This window comes from Nanorana parkeri, unplaced genomic scaffold (assembly GCF_000935625.1).
Source record: "Nanorana parkeri isolate BGI_ZX_2015 unplaced genomic scaffold, ASM93562v1 scaffold41, whole genome shotgun sequence".
Taxonomy (NCBI): Eukaryota; Metazoa; Chordata; class Amphibia; order Anura; family Dicroglossidae; genus Nanorana; species Nanorana parkeri.
The window spans coordinates 495900-514785 of NW_017306309.1; the positions used below are offsets into that span (position 1 = coordinate 495900).

At 40.3% G+C, this 18886-nt stretch overlaps 1 long non-coding RNA gene across 1 annotated transcript in view; it reads left to right on the forward strand.

The window, feature by feature from the left end:
* LOC108799510 overlaps positions 1-18886 on the forward strand; it is a 96975-nt gene that overhangs the window by 6424 nt on the left and 71665 nt on the right. The window contains exon 2 of the long non-coding RNA XR_001942032.1: positions 10593-10654. This is a non-coding gene — a long non-coding RNA (uncharacterized LOC108799510). The remainder of the gene's footprint in view (positions 1-10592; positions 10655-18886) is intronic.

The window sequence follows — 18886 nt, forward strand, 5'->3', positions numbered from 1 at the left end:
ACAATTGCGCTACACATGTTACATATCGCCGCGAACGTCGCAGTGAGAGCAATCATTTTAGGGCCATCAATCACTGATAACACTAAACTGATGAGCGGTAACAGCTTTTAAAGCGTCGCCTATGGCCAATTTTGGGTATTATTTGACATGTTTGGTGTCTTTTATATTTTACCAAAAAATTGGGTAATAATAAATGTTTAATCATTTTAATATAGGGGAAACAGTTTTTTTTAAAAAGATTTCAGTAATTTTTCCTTAATATAGTAAAAAATAAAAACCCCAGTGGTGAATAAATACCACCAAAAGAAAGCTCTATCTGTCCCCAAAAAAGGGTATAAAATTCATTTCAGTACAGCGTTGCATGGCGGAATAAATGTCAGTCAAAGTACCGCAGCGCTGAATACTGAAAAATGGCCTGGATAGGAAGGGGGTTTAACACCGCGGATGCCAACTGGTTAAAACAGTGGGGTGTGCACACTGTTAGGCTGGGTTCACACCTGAGCGTAGTTTTTCAGCTCTTTTTTTTTTTCGTTTTTTCGCACGTTTTTCTGTTCAGTGAAACGCGCAATTCACTGGCAGTATGATTTTTTTTTTTTTCACTTTCAAACTTCCCGCCAACTCCGCCCCCCTTCGATGCGGCCGCCGGAGGACACAGCGGGGATCGCGGACAAGGTAAGACCTGTACGCTGTATTCCCGAGCGTGGCTCGGGGTTACTGATTTGTTAACCCCGATCCACACTCGGGAATACCAATGGAAACGCGCTGAAAAAACCCCCAAAGAAGCTCCTGTACTTATTTGGGCGTAGGGCGTTTTTCAGCGTGTCCCTACGCGCTGTAAAATGCCCAGGTGGGTACCATGCCAATAGGCAATTATTGTTTTTCACATGTTGAGCGTTTTACAGCGTGTAGGAACGCGCTGTAAAACGCCCAGGTGCAAACCAGGCCTTAGATGTAGTGGAGGTGGAAAGGGTGGGAGGTTGGGGGATATGCACAGAGCGGAGATAGGCATACAATACATGTTCTATAGAGTTGCAGGCTCTTTAGAAAATGTTTTGTGGAGCCGAAAGAGGTCCTAAAGAAGTAAAACAATGAGTATATGTCTACAGCTTTCCTTTGCTGATGCAATTTACACAATAGAAGCTAGACCCCTAAATTTTCCATCTGAACATAGAAAATCTGCAGATAATCTATAGGTGTATGGCCAGCGTTAAAGTCAGTGACCCCGATTTAATAAAAGGGCAGAGCATTTTCACTTTGAAAGTGAAAAGTGAAATATTAGTGAATGACATGAAATTACACCTGGATGGGGATTCACCAAAGTCAGGTCGGATGCAGTATTTCCTTCTTGTTCTGTTTCAACCACCGATTTATGTATTTGCACATACCCTCTTGAGACTAGTCTGTACAGTTAGTATGACAACTTACTGAGCTGATGGCATAAACAGGCAGGGTCCAACTCAGCAAGAAGACTCGGTAGATTCCAATGTAGTTTATTCAGGCCTGACAGTACAGAGGATGTGATTCCTTTGTATTCTCAGAGGTGGGAAAACATTTCTATCTAAAGCCTTGTACAGCATGAACAGAACCCTCTGTTGCAGAGGCCTAAGTCCATTGCGTTGCGGAAGCCTGAGTCCATTGTGTTATTGCATTGGTTTTAATATATATATATATGTATGTATGTATAATTTATTTTTACTTTACATTTCACTAAATTGCACACCACACATTTTTTTCTACTTCTTGCTGGAAAAAAAAAATGCTCCGCACATTATAAAAACGGCATAGGTTGCTGACAAGGTGACCATGGAAAAAAGTGGTGTGCGACCTAAGGCATGGGAACATTTCATGATAAATGCTGCAAAGAAGGTTGTCACCTTCAAAATTTGCAAAACAGAGCTTGTGGGACATGGAAGTACCAGAGTGATGCATGAGCACATGAAAAGGAAACACGTGGGCTTCATAGAGGAAGGCGAAACCTCAGGACAGTAAGTTAAATGAAATGATACACTGAGTTGCATAGAAGTCGCTTTTTTCAGCATACTAATCATATTATCTTTTTAATTTCAGAAAGAAACAGCGCACCATGGCAGAGTTTGTGCAGCGAAGTCCCATGTGCACTCCACAACAAGCAGCAGTTATAATAGATTCTATTCTGAAAATGTTAGTCACCAACTTGCGGCCACGGTTAATGCTTGAAGAGCACGGATTTACAAACATGGTCAGTGTACTAAACCCTGGATATACACTTCCCTCAAGAACTCATTTTACCAAACTAGTGTAAAAGAAGTACCTGGAGGCACTTCAAAAAGTAAAGGATGCCATTAGTGCTAATGAAAGCAGAATTGAATTTACTGTGGACATACGGACAAGTAAAATGACCGAGGCTTACCTTTGCATTACATGCCACTAAATAGCGGATGATTGGAAGATGATTTCTATTTGCCTCACTACCAGGCATTTTGAAGACGGGCATACAGCCACAAACATTGCAGAATGGTTGGAGGAGGTCACAGAAAAATGTCAAATTCCAGCTCAGAAAATAATAGCCATTGTGCATGACAATGGTGCAAATATTGTGGCTGCTGCGAACATTCAGGAAGACAAGCATGGGTGGACTAGTGCCGATACACTGGCCACGCCCTGCAGCTGGTGATCGGTGCTGCATTAAAGAATTGAGAGAGCAGTTAGTGCTGCAAGAGGACTAGTTGAACATTTTAAGAAAAGTGAACTAGCTAGCAATAAGTTGAAGGAAAAGCAAATGGGCACATCTGAGCTGTAGCTCACGGTATACTGAGCTTACGGTGACGGGAGGACGCTAGTTTGTGTCCCCCCATTACCCTTAGGAGAACTATGGGGAAAAGCCCTAACCCCGTAGTTCTCCTTTAAAAGCAGACCAGTGGAGTATTCTTGAAGAAGTCTCGACTGTTCTCAAGTCCTTTTTTGAGTGCGCTACAATATTCATGAGTGGCCAAGACTATACTACTCTGTCTTCCGTGCCTGCACTAGTAAAGGGTCTGTTGCGGTCCAGCCAGGGTGCTTCTTTCGAGTCACATGCGCTGAAGAGCTTCCAAGCCACTGCAACAGGCCAACTTCAAACCAGAGGGAAGGGGATCTTTTTTGAACAGGTCCCAAACACTGTAATTCTCGCTTCTACCTTGGACCCAAGATTTTTAAATTAACATTTTTAACATCACAGCAAATTATATGTATACATGCAAAAGTGCAGAGGGAGGCGATTACTGTAAGCATGATGGTGGGGCGGCAAACAACCACTTTGTCTGCAAGGGGCAACATAAGGAGGATATTAATACTCAAATTAGAAATAAAATCTGTACTTATTTTGCAGAGAGAAGCAAGGAGACCCTTTGAATTGTTGGAAGGGTAACAAAGAGAAATATCCTACTTGTGTATCCCAGGCACCTCCACACCATCAGCCCTTGTTCACACCTGAACGTTTTGTAGCGCGTTCTACGCTCGACGAACGCTCTACAAAACGCTCAAAAATATAAATCCCACTGTATTCAATGGTCTCGTTCCCACCTTGGCGTATTTCCGCCCGTCCCTAACGCGCTACAAAACGGCCCACGCCTGAAAAGGTACAGGTACTACTTTGGGCTGTTTTGTTGCGCGTTTCCACTGGGATACAGCCAAGTAGCCTTCGGAAACGCGCGACGAGCGCGCAACTTTTTTACCGCGAGTCGCGGTAAAAAAACGTGACGGTCGCGCGACAGACGCGCATATGCAATACGCCTAGGTGTGAACGAGACCTTAGGCTGTAAACAGCTCTTCCTCTCCCTTTTATTCATTGTAACATGATCAGTAAACACCAGCTTTGCTTTGCACACAATACATTGTCCGGAGGGGGCAGGGGGTGCCACTATGAATACTAATGAATGAGAGAGCTCAAAAAGAGCTTCCAAAACACAGAGGCATTTCCATGAGAACATGAAAAGGAAAGTTAACAAAAAAGTTTCTTGTTTCATTTATATCAATTGCATATGCCTGCTTCATGTACACACGGTGTTCATTGCTGGCATATGGTTTAAAAAAAAATACCTCTGCAAAGGTGGAAATGGGCTTTAAATGGAAGGATGACTTGGATCACTATATATCTGATGACAACAAATTGAAGGTTCGGCGCCTCACACATGTTTCCTGGAATCCCATTCATTTCTATGACCCCTGTTCACTCCTGAGTGTTTTGTCGCAAGCAGAAAAACGCCTGTCACTGGAGAAAGTACATTACCTACCTTTTGGCTGATTACAGCGCTTTTTCATCCCATAGACTTCAATGGGAAATTTTGTGCAATAAAACTTGCAAAAATGATTGAAAAATTGATTTCTTGGCGTTTTCCATTGAAGTCTATGGGAGCAAAAAGTGTTGTAATCTGCCAAAAATTAGCTTATGGACTCTTTCCAGCGACAGGCGTTTTTCTGCTTGAGACAAAATGCCCAGGTGTGAACAGGGGCCATATAAATGGATGGGATTCCTTGTCTTGATTATTTTGTTGAGCTTAGCTCATCTAGGTGTGAATGGGAGCTAAAACAAAAATTAAAATAATAGTGACTTCCCTATAAAGTGTAATCCAGCCAAAACGTTTCTATAAGTTTTGGAGAGCATGGTAAAGGGTTAGAGTAGAACCTCTGTCTGTTTTTTTTTGTTGTCTAAAGTTTCATTAAGGACCTTTTCCCCCTTTACTGCCTGACCAGGTGACAGAGATGTGAGGGGAAATATCCGAAATGGAGCCATAGAGGGTAGTAAAACCTACTGAAGGTCCTACCCCTTCTCCACTCTATCCCCCCACCAAAAATGGGCTGGAGATACCCTTTATAGCAGTCATTCCTGTACTTGATCATTAGACTAATATTGTTTTCAGTTTGGGCTGCAGATACACTGCTGCATATGTGAAGTCATTGGTTGTTGTGAAATGTTAAATCTAATACAATGATTGAAACATATACTTTTTTTGCCTCTCAGTAATGTGTCTGAAGTGCTCATTACTCTGTCATCAATTTCCACAGAGACTTCCAAGAACTATAATTCAGATTGAATTGAATGTTAGAATCAATTTAGTTGATATATTTGACAAGCCACACGAGCCATAAAGATGTACATTCAAATGACAGATGCGACGCTGAGATTCAAGAACACTCTGGGATATATGGAACTGATAATGTAATTTTCATCGATACCTCATTAAGGCATGATTTAATCAGGGTGCTCCACTGCAATACATCTAGAAGAGGATGGAAAATGCCAATGAGCACAAACATCTGTATTTAAAGTGGAACTGAACCCAGAAAGTGAAAATGGGTTACATTATAGCTGGGGAAGGCAACCTTGGCACTTCAGCTGTTGTGAAACTACAAGTCCCACGATGCATTGCAAGACTCAGCCAGCAACAGGCATGACTGTCAGAGGCATAATGGGATTTGTAGTGTCACAACAGCTGGAATGCCGAGTTTGCCTACCCTGCATTATAGGGGCAATTTAGAAATGTTAAGTGTACCTAAGCAGTAGCCTGAAAAATGTAGCTTTTCTTGGAAATTACTCCTAAAAAATAACAGTGCATTTCCTGGTATGTGAGGGTGTCTAGACACTACTGTGCATACAGTCTCATAGCTGTGTATCTGTACTGTGAGTAAGCCACTGCTGCCTCTGACTGCTAGTCTCATGAGATTTAAAGTGAGATTGTTTGATGGCATCACTGTTCTGCTCACTGTCCTTGCTGGAGACATGAGGAAGTAAAAGCCCTGTCTTTATCAAGATGGCCACCTCTAGGCAGAAACATTGTGCAGAACAAGGCATGGCAAATCATTAATGGGCAGAGAGCCCTTTTCTAAAGACAAATAAAAGGTTTTATGTCTCTAACTGCAAACTGTATGCCAGGGTATGACAGTTTTTTTATGTGGTTGATATGTTTCCCCAGTTTCTTTATAGCCAGGGAATTCCACATTAGGAAAACATTCCACTTAAGTGCATAAATATGCAGAAAGCCTGATATAACCAAGTGTTATCTAAATTCAATTCCCTGCATATAATTGGATGTTTGAATTGCATACAGAGGCACCTAACTTCAGCTCACTTAACACTACACGGTAATAAATCAGACACATATGGGGTATTAAAATTATATTAAACCTTAACTTTTTTTTTTATGATTAAGAGTGCCAGATGTACTTTAATTCCTTTTTTTTTTTTGCTTTAGACTTCTTTTTATTTCCTCATTTTCTAGTTATGCCTGAACCGCTACAACCCCCCCCCCACCCCCCACTGTGTTCAAGTGTCTCCATCAACTAGCCGACTGCTGAGGAGACACCCGTGTGTGTTCACTTCTGGCTGTGTGGCAAGATACGGCCGCGCTCTCACAGTCTAACTGACGGCAGAAGTACCCTCTTAGTGTAGGGGGACGGCAGTCATAGAAAGGTACTGAGGGGGAAGAATTGATCAAAACTGGAGCAGACAGAATTTGGAGCAGTTTCCCAGGGCAACCAATCAGTTTCTCTTTTCATTTTATTCAGTTAAGCTTTGAAAATTAAAGATAGGAGTTGATTGGCTGCCATGGCCACCTGCTCCAGATTTTGATAAATTCCCCTCTAGGTGTTTTCTACCTCAATGCAAAGAATGCATGAAAGGATAATGAAACCCTTTGCGTGTTTTTGCATATATCTACTGTTAGCAAGCAGTAGATATATGTAAAAACATTAAAAAAAGTTAACAAAAGGGTTAAAAGTTACCTGTGTCTTCGTCGCATGCTCCCGTCCAAAGAGCTGAGGATTCTTGGGCGGCCGCAAAGGATAATGGGGCAGACACATGCGCAGTAGAGACCTTCGGCCCGAGAGAAGAGGAGAGACACAGGGTAAATCAATGCAGGCAGCGTGCACCTGCAAAGACTCCGTGGGACAGGAAGGCTGGCTGTAGCCATCAATAAACATGAGATATTTACATGATCGGAATGCAAAGGACGCATCTCATGTCAATGGGGACCCTAATGGTGAAAAACAATTGTAAAGTCTACCTGGTATTCTTACAGAACAAGTGCCTATCAATTTTATATGCAGTGAAGTCCAGCGAGAAAAGAATCTGCTCTTCATAATCACCATACCACCTTGTAAGGTACTTCAATAGGAACATCAGATTTAAATATGCAGTAAAACTTTCTCTATCAAAATATCTTGGCACTCTGCATAAAAACATCAACAAATCCCAAGGTACACAAATACAGCGGTACCTCAGTTCACGAACGCTTCTGTTTGCGAACAATTCGGTTCGCAAACAGGAAGTTCTGCAAAATTTTGCTTCCGTTCGCGAACTCCACATCGGGTGACGAACACAACCGCAGCCATCTTCCCTGCTCTGACACTGGTCATGGCTTCCTCTAGTCGAGATCGCGGTCTGATCACAGTTTAATTTGGTTCGTGACCAATTCGGTTCGCGACCAGAATATTGTGCATTTGATGGCTGCAAACAGGTTGCATGCTGTCACTTGGTCAAAATGGACACTTTCCTATACCCCACCAAGACCTTGTAGAGTTACCAAAGTGACTTCATACAGCTGCCTGCCTCTTTGTAGCCTTAAAATGCATCTTTTGTATGATTGGTTTGTTTATATTTTTATACCTTGATATGGGTTAATACTGACAGTTATCGTCAAGTTGGTGTACTCCCATCTGCATATATCTTTTGACATAGGCTTTGTGTGTCAGTAGACCTCTCATGGCAGCCATTACAGTTTGTAAGTGAATAGAGCAAGACGTAACCAGCAAAAAATTAAATTGTGAGAAAGGGTAAAAAAGCAAGTTCAGTGTAATGGATATACAGAAGAACAAAGCAGTTATATTAATGCTGGAGCAAATCTTGCGTTCACTAGCTTAAAGTGACATTAAAGTAAAAAAAATGTTTCCCTCCCCCCAATGTTAATGTTAGCACTTACCTTAAATGATGTTTCTTAATCCGATCTTCTTATTTCCTGTCCTTTTCATTTGTCCCTTCAGCGCTGCTGTGGGTCTCCGATCCAGCGCTGACTCCTCTGCCCTTGCTGGTATTTCCTGTCCCACGGTGTCTGCATGCGGGTGCATGCGCCCATAGACTTACCTTGTGTCTCTCCTCGTCTCCTGGCTGAAAATGTGAACTGCACATGCGCCCGCCCCAAGATGCTTTGTAGCCGCCGGAGAATTTTCACATGTCTCCCCCGCGCGGGAAAGACACAGGTAAGTATTGACCTCTTTTTTAACACTTTGTGCACATATCTACTGCTTGCTAGCAGTAGATATATGCAATACAATCGGAGGCTTTATTATACTTTAACAGCTGCATTTAACTTGCAATTAACCTCCTTCTGACCTGCATATGATTAGCCTTAAGCTGCTTTCCCATTTATTTGTATGGGCAGAGAAGCAGTTGTGACATGAACAAAAGTCAAACAGGTGGTTTATTATATTTTTTCAGGCCTTTACTAGTTTACTAGATGAACATGCATTTGAAGTAGAAATCTCATTCTTTCCTATGTGGCTGGTTCACATCTATGTACTGCAGTTTAGGGTATTTTTAAAGGTAATCTATAAGGGTCCAGTGACGCTAAGGTGTGTGCATTACCACATTTACTGCAACATGCATGTATAGGTTTGAATAGGCCCTTCACAACCGTTGTGAAGGTAAAGCCATCTTTTTGGTGCACAGTCTATATTTGAGCCTACCATAAGTAAGACACAGATTATGAGCTTTTGTGAGCTATGTTTTTGCCAGGCTACTATGAAAGAAATTGGGTTCCCCCACACAAACATCGCCACTATTTAAAGTTTATAGATCGTTTTTGTTCACACCAATGGGAGATCCAGAAGGTAATTAATTTATATTTACATATTGTTTTCCATTTGTTTGTCTTTTTAAATATATGTAAAGTTAATGGACTGGCGGTAAAAGTTTTTTTTTTAAGCCTGACTTTAAGCTTAATTCTAGCTATTCTTGAAAATGCTATGTAATGCAGCTGGACTAAATTCCTTTTTAAAAATGAATACTGGGTTCTGTTGAAGAATTCACTTCTGCTAAGCTGTAAATACAGCACTGGTCAGGGGGAGAAATTCAGGAAAACATGGTGTGCCCTCTAAGTAACACTCGCAACATGTGATGAGACATGGGAGTGTGCCAGTGGATACCTTGATTAATCTTACAGAAGCTGCCGCACAGTGGTCACAGACATTCCACTGCTGTCCTGCATTCCTGCATGGGCTGTAATTAGAAAACCGTGCAAGTGATTTCAAATACAGATCCTTGAAAGTCACAGGAAATATATTTCAGAAACAGTTGATTATAAATAATATGCATGTAACCTTATAGGGTTGACTACAAATACTACTACTACTACTTGTCATATCTCTGAGCTTGTAAATTACCTACAAAACCAAGCCCCCCAAGTACTGCAGAAGTCTCCTTCCATACTCTCTTTTGACCATTAGAATGTCTGTCTTTGGTGGTGTGCTAATAGGAATGGATGGGAGGCTTTTGCGGTGGGCCAGCTCTCAGCACTTGCATCATGAAATGTTGAAATTTGCATAAGCTAACACTAAAGGATTCAGGGGTAACAAGGCACAGGAGATGGCTGTGTAGGTATGTGAAGCCACTGTTAACTAGTCGCAAAAGCTGACTAGCCTTCCCTACCCTCCTAGTGATACACCATCAAGATTGATCATTCAAATGCCTATCTTGGTGGTGTGCTAATAGGAAGGGATAGAAGGCTGGTAGGGTGGGCCAGCTCTCAGCACCAGCATCATGAAGTGTTGAGATTTGCATATGGTAACACTAAAGGATTTAGGGGGTAACAAGGCACTGCAGACGGCTTTGAAGGTATGTGAAGACACGGTTAACTTTTTTTCAAGTTGGCCAGCCTTCCATATCCTCCTAGTAGTACACCACCGAGATGGTGTACTCTTATGGGAAATAAGAGAGTATGGAAGGCAGTGGAGAGAGTGGAAATTGGCATATGAGACTGCTGCAGTAGTTGGGGATGGAGTATTTGAATGTATCCTGCATTTCATTGCTGCAAGCTTTTTACAAGTGTTCTGAAGTGCCAAGTGTACTTATAGCAAAAGAGATGTACAAAATTATTGACAAGAATAGCTTTAATCAGATGTGAACATTATCTTGACTTAATATAAAATATGAAAGAAATGATGAAAAATGATTTGAAACATATCTATATATTTCAATGAGTGTGAACTATGTAATGCACTAAAACTATAGCTATGTTATTGCTGTAGGCATAGCATGTATCCTTCTTAAGGTGATCTTAGTTCCCTGCTGGACATGAGAGTTAATTTACAGCTCTTGATAGAACGGATATGTAACTTCAAATTCGATTTTCACAGAGTTGAGTGTGTGAAAAATAACACTGCTAAGCAAATTGAATAGCTGCTACCATAATGCCACAAAGTTATCATAGAGCAAATGTTTCAGTATAAAATTCCCTTTTATTATTCCACATGTTTTAGACAAGCTATAATCGAGTGACCTTATTAAGACTGTACTGTAAAAAAAAACAAAAAACCTTGGTTTGTAATTAAAACTCATTGCTTATTAATGTATGTATCTCCAGGTGAAATTATTTACTAGGAATGGAAAGAGAGTTTACCCCTCTGAAATGTCTCCAGCCATCAGGTAAGAATTCATTTTTGCTTAGCCGATGGTAGAACTAAAGCAATCAGTCTCACTTTAATTTTCCAGTTCTATTGTTTCTCAGAGCGTATTGTTTTAGTGGTTACATTTGTTGATTCAGAATATCTGTCTTTTTCCAGCACTGTGTGATGATGACTATTTGTAATTTAGTCATTTTATTATTTGTACTCTTTTCCCACCTTACATGTCCAGTAAGCATAACTTGCAAGCTGGTGATATAAAAACTATTTTAATAGCACTCATGGGTAAATAAAGCTTCAGGAGATTTTTAGAACAAAATGTATTTAAAATGGATGTGGTGGGGCGTGATATTTCAAGCCTATAATTGACTTCCTGTCATGTAGATTCATAGAATTCTGCTGTCAAAATGGAGAATGCAATAGAAGGAGCTGGGCAGGAACACCCAGCTGGTGGTCTCTTTAACCACCTGCTGTCCGGCCGCTGTAATTAAACGGCCGGACAGCAGCTTCTTGAATGCGGGTAGGCGGTTTTAAACGTCCCATCCCGCCCTGCTCGTGCCCGCCACTAGACGGCACGCACGTACAGGAAATCGGCTTTGAATGTAAACAGCTAGCGATGGCTGTTTACATACAAGCGTTCAGGCATCTGTAGAGATGCCTTATCGCTTGTAATATGCAATATGTAATATGTGCGCCCCTCCGTCACAGCCGCTGCTGGTGATCCCGAGCTCCGCTGTTCCCGATGTGAGCCCGGGACCAGCACAGCAGCTCTGTGGCCGGAGATCAAACGGAAATCAGTACACAATCTCCGTTTGATCTCCTCGTCGGAATGCAGGAAGTGATGTGTATTACATCACTTCCGCATTCCTCTGTCACTCTCCGGTACAGAAACCAGAGAGAAGCTGGTGAAGCAGGTCTCTGCTTCATCAGCTTCTCTGGGGGTCCCTAGGTGACAGGGGTCTTAAAGACCCCTGATGTCTCCATAAAGAGGACCTGTCACTGCAAATTGGCTATCACATAGGGAGCTTGTTTTCTCCCTATGTGATAGCAATAAAGTTAAGTGAAAAAAAGGTTTAAAAAAATTAAAAGTCACATATCAAAGCAATAAAAAAAAATTAAAGTCCCCCGCCCCCACATGCACACGCAAACATGCGTCGGGGTGCGCCTACGTGCGAAAACGACGATTACATCCATTGCGCCGCACATGTTACATATTGCCGCAAACGTCTGAGTGAGAGCAATAATTCTAGGGCCATTAATCACTGATAACACTAAACTGATGAGCGGTAAAAGCTTTTAAAGCGTCGGCTATGGTCAATTTTGGGTATGGTAGTTTTTTGCGATTTATCGGGTGCGCCCAATTTTAAAGCTTGACATGTTTGGTGTCTATTTACCCGACGTGACCCAGTATTTTATATTTTACCAAAAAATTGGGTAATAATAAATGTTTTATAACATAACGTAGGGAGAACAGGTTTTTTTTCAAAATTTTGGTTACATTTTTCATTATATAGTTAAAAAAGAAACCCCATAGTGGTGATTAAATACCACCAAAAGAAAGCTCTATCTGTCCCCAAAAAATGGTATAAAATGAATTTCAGCACAGCGTTGCATGACGGAATAAATGTCAGTCAAAGTACCGCAGCGCTGAATACTGAAAAATGGCCTGGACAAGAAGGGGGTATAAACACCCCGGTCATCAAGTGGTTAAATGTTTTTTGACTTCTAAGTTTTCTGTTTCCATATTTTACATTTTCATTTTGAATAATTAGGGAACAGTGTTTTAAATGTGTCGTGTTTTTTTTCTGATTCCATTTAAAGCTAAAAAACTCCAGGCATAAATATGTGCTGTAGCATCTGCAATTACAGTTTTCGCTTAATCAACCTAGTATCTTACAAATACTTGTTGACTCTGCTAGTAAAGTCGACCTAATGCAGCTTCCTGTGATGGGGTCACAACACTGCTGCACTGATCCTGTATTAAGAGCAGTGTTATTGCTCTCCTGAACTACTGTGAGATGAGAAGATGCTGTATAGGGAGTGGCTATCAGTATTGTGACTGCTGATTTACAAGCCTGCTTCAGTTAGCAACTGACCCTACCTATTCCTACCTATCTCTGTCAACTGTTGTTTGGATTGACAGCACTGTCTCTCCTGCTGAAACACTCCCACAGAGAGATCCAGTGTTTGGGAGGGAAAATGTGAGGCACATATGAAGGCGAACTTGGCTCACTGTGCTGCTTTTCCTTTCATTGTTCAATCAGTCATAAAATATCCTCTTTCTGTACTACACCAGCCTCATTTTTCTGGTTCACCTTCAGGCACCATGCTGATCTCAATGTCACTAAACCCCTATGAATTGCTTGAGGACTTACAGGTGTCTTCCTGTAGCTTTAGCTTTCTTCTAGAGAGTTTCAGGAGTTGTAATGCCCAGGAAGCTGTATAATACAAACACTGCAGATGCATAAAAGGTCAAGCTGTGACACTGCCCTCCACTTTTCGTCAATATTGACCCATCACTGTATTGGGAGATCTTAATATCCAAAGGTAAGGCAAGGGAGGAAGAACAAGACAAGCCAAATTTATACCTTCCAAGCTCTGGCCACTGTTATCAAGTTGAGCATTCCAGAGTTCAGGGCATTTGGGGCACTCTAAAATGGCATGCTCTGGATTGAGATCTCTACAGGCTTGCTTTAAAGTACAGTTGAAAAAAACTACACTAAAGCTGGCCATACACCTATAGATTTTCAATTGGAAATTTTTGTTGCTGCCAAGAACCCTTGTTCGATTCTAGCTCAAATAGCCTATCAAGCACAGGCCAATGTCGATTTCGATAATCGTTCGTTTGCAATACTAACTCATCGAATTTTGTCGATCGACAGGACAGATTTTCGTTTGCGCATGTGCAGTGTTCTTGCTGCAATTTTTTTTTCCCGTATAAAAACGTCACTAATCCATCAGCTTTCGTTCGATTCGAAAAAAGTTTTCCAGCCTGACCGATCGAGGAAATTCGGCCAGGATTACAGTAATTAAAACCATTAGGTTCCCATCGATTTGCTTGTTTATCAGTCGAAACCACGTTTGTGTTCGATTTCCAAAAGAAAATCAATGACAGTATGGGCACCCTTACCCACTTTCCTTAACTTAAACTTAAACTTCAGCTACTTATTTACCTCAGTAGGACCAGAACAGGTGAATGAGGGTATACTCTCTATATAAAGTTAAAGTACACTTGATGTGACAGGTGATTGTTATTCTCCTGATCCTCGTTGTGTACTTTCAGCCTTGCACTATTTCTAATCTCAACATATTTTATTAATCATTTTATTAATCGTACAAAACTTGTGTTTTTTTTCCTGTCATTTATTGCAGTAGAAAATAAGATTAACTTCTCAGTTTAGGCAATGTTTATTTTGTTCTTAAATCCCCAATTTTTTCTTTGTTAGATTTAAGCAGACACTTGAAGATGCCTGCAGATACCTTCTAGCTGCTTGTTAAACTATTATCCGTTTCCTCTGGGCTCCCTGAAGCCAGTGCATAATCTCCAATGCGCACTAATAATGCAAGAGTGAGCTGTAAAAAAGAAAGGTTTAATCTGATGTATGTATTCAGCCTCTCATTAGAGATGTTTCTTCTGCAGTTCTTTTGTTATCTGGTTACTGTAGGATTGTTAGTCTATTTCCACAAAAATATATATCTTTGTGTTGTGGATGCTAGCAAGATGAATAACGCATTGGCTTTTTATATGTCTCATGGACACCAGTGGGGAGATATTCTCACCAGAAACCCAGTTCCATTTTACCCATTATAAAGCCAAATGAATGTGTTATGTTCCCACAGTGGATTCTCAGTCAGGTAGGATAAACAGTTAAATGGTAAGTCATGCCGCAAGAGATTGACACCTTAATTATGGTTAGTGGAAGATGAAAACTACTATAGGGAAATCTCACCACTAGAGTCTCTGAGAGATAAGGAACCAGCAGGTGATCCAACACTCCTGGATTCATTATAATTTAGTACTTGTTGGCACCTGAATGCAAGCATCCCCTGAGCTAACTGGAAACAGAAATTCATAACGGTAAAGGGTAATTATGCGCTGCTTTGTTTTCACTAAACAAATAAACTAAAATCTGTCAGGCTATACTTGCCATTTGCCTAGATGACTCTGGCTTTAATAGATTTTCAATCAGATGTCAGAACCTCTGATCTTTAAATTTATATTCAGTGAGTGTTAAAGTACCACTCCAGCAAAAACAGATGCCCAACTTTGGGCAAAATAAAAAATGACATACAGTATACAATGCAGTGTGCCAATAGCATTAACAGTTTTTGATTTTTCCACTTCCTTTAACAGGAGGCCAACACTGCATTATTGGCTGGCTGGATTTTAGTAGAAACAACTTAGTTGAATGTTCTCTGCTTTGCTTCCTCGACATTCTCAGTCTTCCTGCTGTGACAAGGGTAGTCCAGCTTCTGCTGTTGAATTTACTTTTACGTTACTGCTGACTTTTGACAAAGTCAACATTTGCATGTCAGTAACAGCAGTCCTGTAGCTTACACTGTTCATGTTGCATGCAATTGAAACAGTGAAGTGATTATGATAGTTCCATCTTGATCACTTACATTAAGGTTCACTCTAAAGTGACACTAAACTTAGGACTCAAGTACCCTATTAAGAAAAGTGTAGCTTATTTGGGCATCACTCAGCTGTAGATCCCCAAAGCATCTCTGAATTTGTACTGACACTGTATTCCCCTTTCCAGAGAGTGGCTGCTTTTGTTCCCCATGGTCCCTGTGTGTGTTGTAAAGTAGCCAAAGCTCCAAGCTTGTTCCTATGATGAACTACAATCTCAATACAAATTAGTAAACTAAACATGAGATTGTAGTCCATCATGGGGGTGAGCTTGAAGCGGTGGCTACTTTACAACACACACAGGGACCATAGGGAACAAAAGTAGCCACCCTCAAGAAAGAAGGACAGTGTCAGCACCAATTCAGAGATTATTTGAGAATCTACAGCTGAGTGATATACAAATAAGATGCATTTGTGTTAATAGTTAGGGTATTTGAATACATTTTTAGAATTTAACTCCTTAGTTTAGTATCATTTTAAGAGTGACAATTAAACCTAAGGCTCTGGGCTGACTTTTGAATTCAGGGGCAGTTGGTAAGTATTTAGTATGTAAGTTGTGATGAAATGACAGCTTCTAAACTTTGATGTTAGGAATGCCATATCTTATATGCTGTCATGTAAAATTATAAATATGGCCCACCATAAAAAAAAAGAAAAAAAACGTAATTTAGACTGTGGGTGTCAATAGACGCAAACCCTGTAATTGCCCACCGTGGGCTTCTGTGCTACAAGAATGACCAACAATAGAAAACACGGTAGGATTTGTCAGTCAGGCTAAGCAAAATTTTGTGCAGTATCAACAAAACAGTCATAATCATTAGGGATGCACTGACATATAGGCAGCAGAAACATATGGGCCGAAAATGGCACTTTTGGCAAAATGCCGAAAGTGAATTTTTTTTGGCCGAAATAGCGGTGCATCCGCGATTTCTCTCCTCCCCGCTGGGCACTGCTCTTGTCCTAGTGGGGAGAGGAGAAACTGTCATAGGAGGCAGAGCAGTGCGTGAGGAGAGCGCTGTGAGCAGCCGGCGTCTCTCCTCCACGCACCACTCAGTGTCCTGTCACAGATCAGGAGAGCGTTGGTGTGGGCTGAGACAGCCAGCCCTGTCACAGGAGGCCGAGCTCTCCTCCCGCACCGCCCAGTCTCCTGTGACAGCTTGTAAGGATGGAGAGCGAGTACAAAGACTCAGTGATCGCTGAGTGTTTGTAAATAATTCAGGACAGAGTATGTTTACTGTGTTCTCAATTATGAATGAATGGGAGTGATTTACATCACTTCCTGTTCATTCATGATTGTGGATGTAACAGGGGCTGCAGAAAAAGAGATTGAGGACTTTGTGTCCTCAATCTCTTTTTCTATTTTAAAAGGGAAATATCAGAGGTCTGTATAGACCCCCTAATATTCCCCCGAAGCCCCTAAAGGTAAAGTAAAAAACAGAAAATATTTAATAAAAATGAATACGTAAATAAAATTAAAAAGTTTATAAAAAATAAAATATTTGAAAAAGAATAAAACACATTTTCGGTTTCGGCCTGACATATATATTTTTTCATTTTGGTTTCCTTTCGGTTTTGACATTTTCATTTCGTTTCATTTCGGTGCTCCTCTAATAATCATTGCTATATGTGGATAGACCATTGTAGTCTGATCATGGCAGATCAAGGATAGTTGTAGTCAGATAATGTAGAGCAGTGGTATCTAAGGAGAACTGTCCTAAAAAGAAACCATAGGCCAGAGATTAGTTGGGGCAAATTTGGAAAAGACATGTCTAAAAATAGCCATTTGGGCAAATACTTTCATTAAAATATTTTTGAACTAGCATCCAACTGATTGACAAGTAAGCTGTTTCAAATGTGACGGAGCCTCATAAGTAACAGTAGGATGGGTTGGGGTCTCCTGCATTGTTTTTACTGGTTACAATAAATCATAATGTAAACAATAATGATCAATATTAAGCAAAATTAATGAATGCTCTTCTATTAGTTTGTTAAAATTGAACTTTATTTTCCACGTATTAAACTTTAACAAATTGCTGAAGGTTTTAAGCATAATTTGTCCTCTAAAAAGAAAATCAAAGTGACTCATATTTCATTGTAGCATGATTTAAAAAAGGCGGTGGTTTAACATTTATAAAGTAATATTTGATTGTGTCTTGAGTTTCTGATAGAGAATGAATATGAAATAGTCACTCCTGGGGAAAAAGTCACCCTTAGCGACTTCCTTAAGGGAAGTTAACTGGACTCATAGCCTGTATTCTCTAAAGTCAGCATTTTCTTCCCAGATGAGATGTGACTCTCCCAATCACATTCAGGCAGATAATTCATCCGTTCAATCTTAAAAGCGGGTCAAAGTAATTTTACATTCGTCAAAAAAAAAACCCGTACAGAATTTGCCAAGCTGGACAAGACGAGATAGCTATTTATGTGAGAAAGTCCTCTTTCTTGTCGAAGCACATGCATTAAATATTGATTTCCCATGTGGTAACTTGCATGATTTGTTCTTGTAGAAGCATTTTGCCTTTGGGAAGTTGTCATGCCTACCAAGGCAGGCAATCAAAGACATGACTGTTCGGAAAATCGCCTGTCTTAATTCATACACAAGAGCCCCTTGTTTTTTTTAATCTGCTGCAAATAATAGGCATTCCCTTGAAATAAAGAAAGTGAAAAGATGTTCTTAAAAACCGTCTTTTCTACAAGACCAATATACCTTTAGAAACATTAGCGGAAGTTAATTGCTTTCATTTAACAAATAAAGCATAATCCGGTTGAAGTATACTCATTATTTTTCTACTTTGCAGCAGAGAGTGCCTTATGGAAAATTCATTTTTTTTGGATCTGCAAAAATAATGTGAATGTTATTAATGCAAGTTATGTTTTTTTTTTCCTGAAATATCTATTAGGTCATTTTTCTGAGTACAAGGAGATATAGGCAAAATTACTGGAGGATTATAGGTTTATAATGCTTTTGTTAAAGCACTTTGCAAAGAGAATGTGAAGCCTTCTAAATATTGTAGGTTGTGACCTATACAGGTTGCTGCATGGTAAAAAAAAAATGTATTATCAATTACAGTCTACAGTCCTTACAGTGTTTTAAGTAATTTGATTTTGCCTACCTACCTTTTTAAGGGTAATTTCAGCCAGAATGATTACTTATGTTATGAGCAGGGGTGGAAGAATTGATTTAAAGTTTGGGAGCCAATTAGACTGATTTTGGCACTAGAAGACACAGTTTGTGTTTTCCTCGTCTAGAGTAGAAACTTACTTTATACCTTTAAGGTTGCTATTTAGTATACACTCATGTTATTTATGCAGTATTAAGCTCTCAAACTTTTTTCCAATAAGGAATACAGATCAAAGAAATATACATTGTCCAGTATTGCTTTACATTTTTGGCAAAGTATATTCAGTCATTATGCTTCCAAACAGCTGGCTCCAACTCTCTCAACGCTGCTTTCCTGAACTTCCTGTTCCGTACAAGATCAAAAGGGACAGCACAGTCTCCAGTAGCTGTCTCACTACTAGTTGGGAAGATGGGAGAGTGGAGAAACAGGAAGGAGGGGGTGGTTTGTCTTACCATGCCTGTGTGTTTGTGAAGATGCACACAACTAAGGCCCCTTTCAC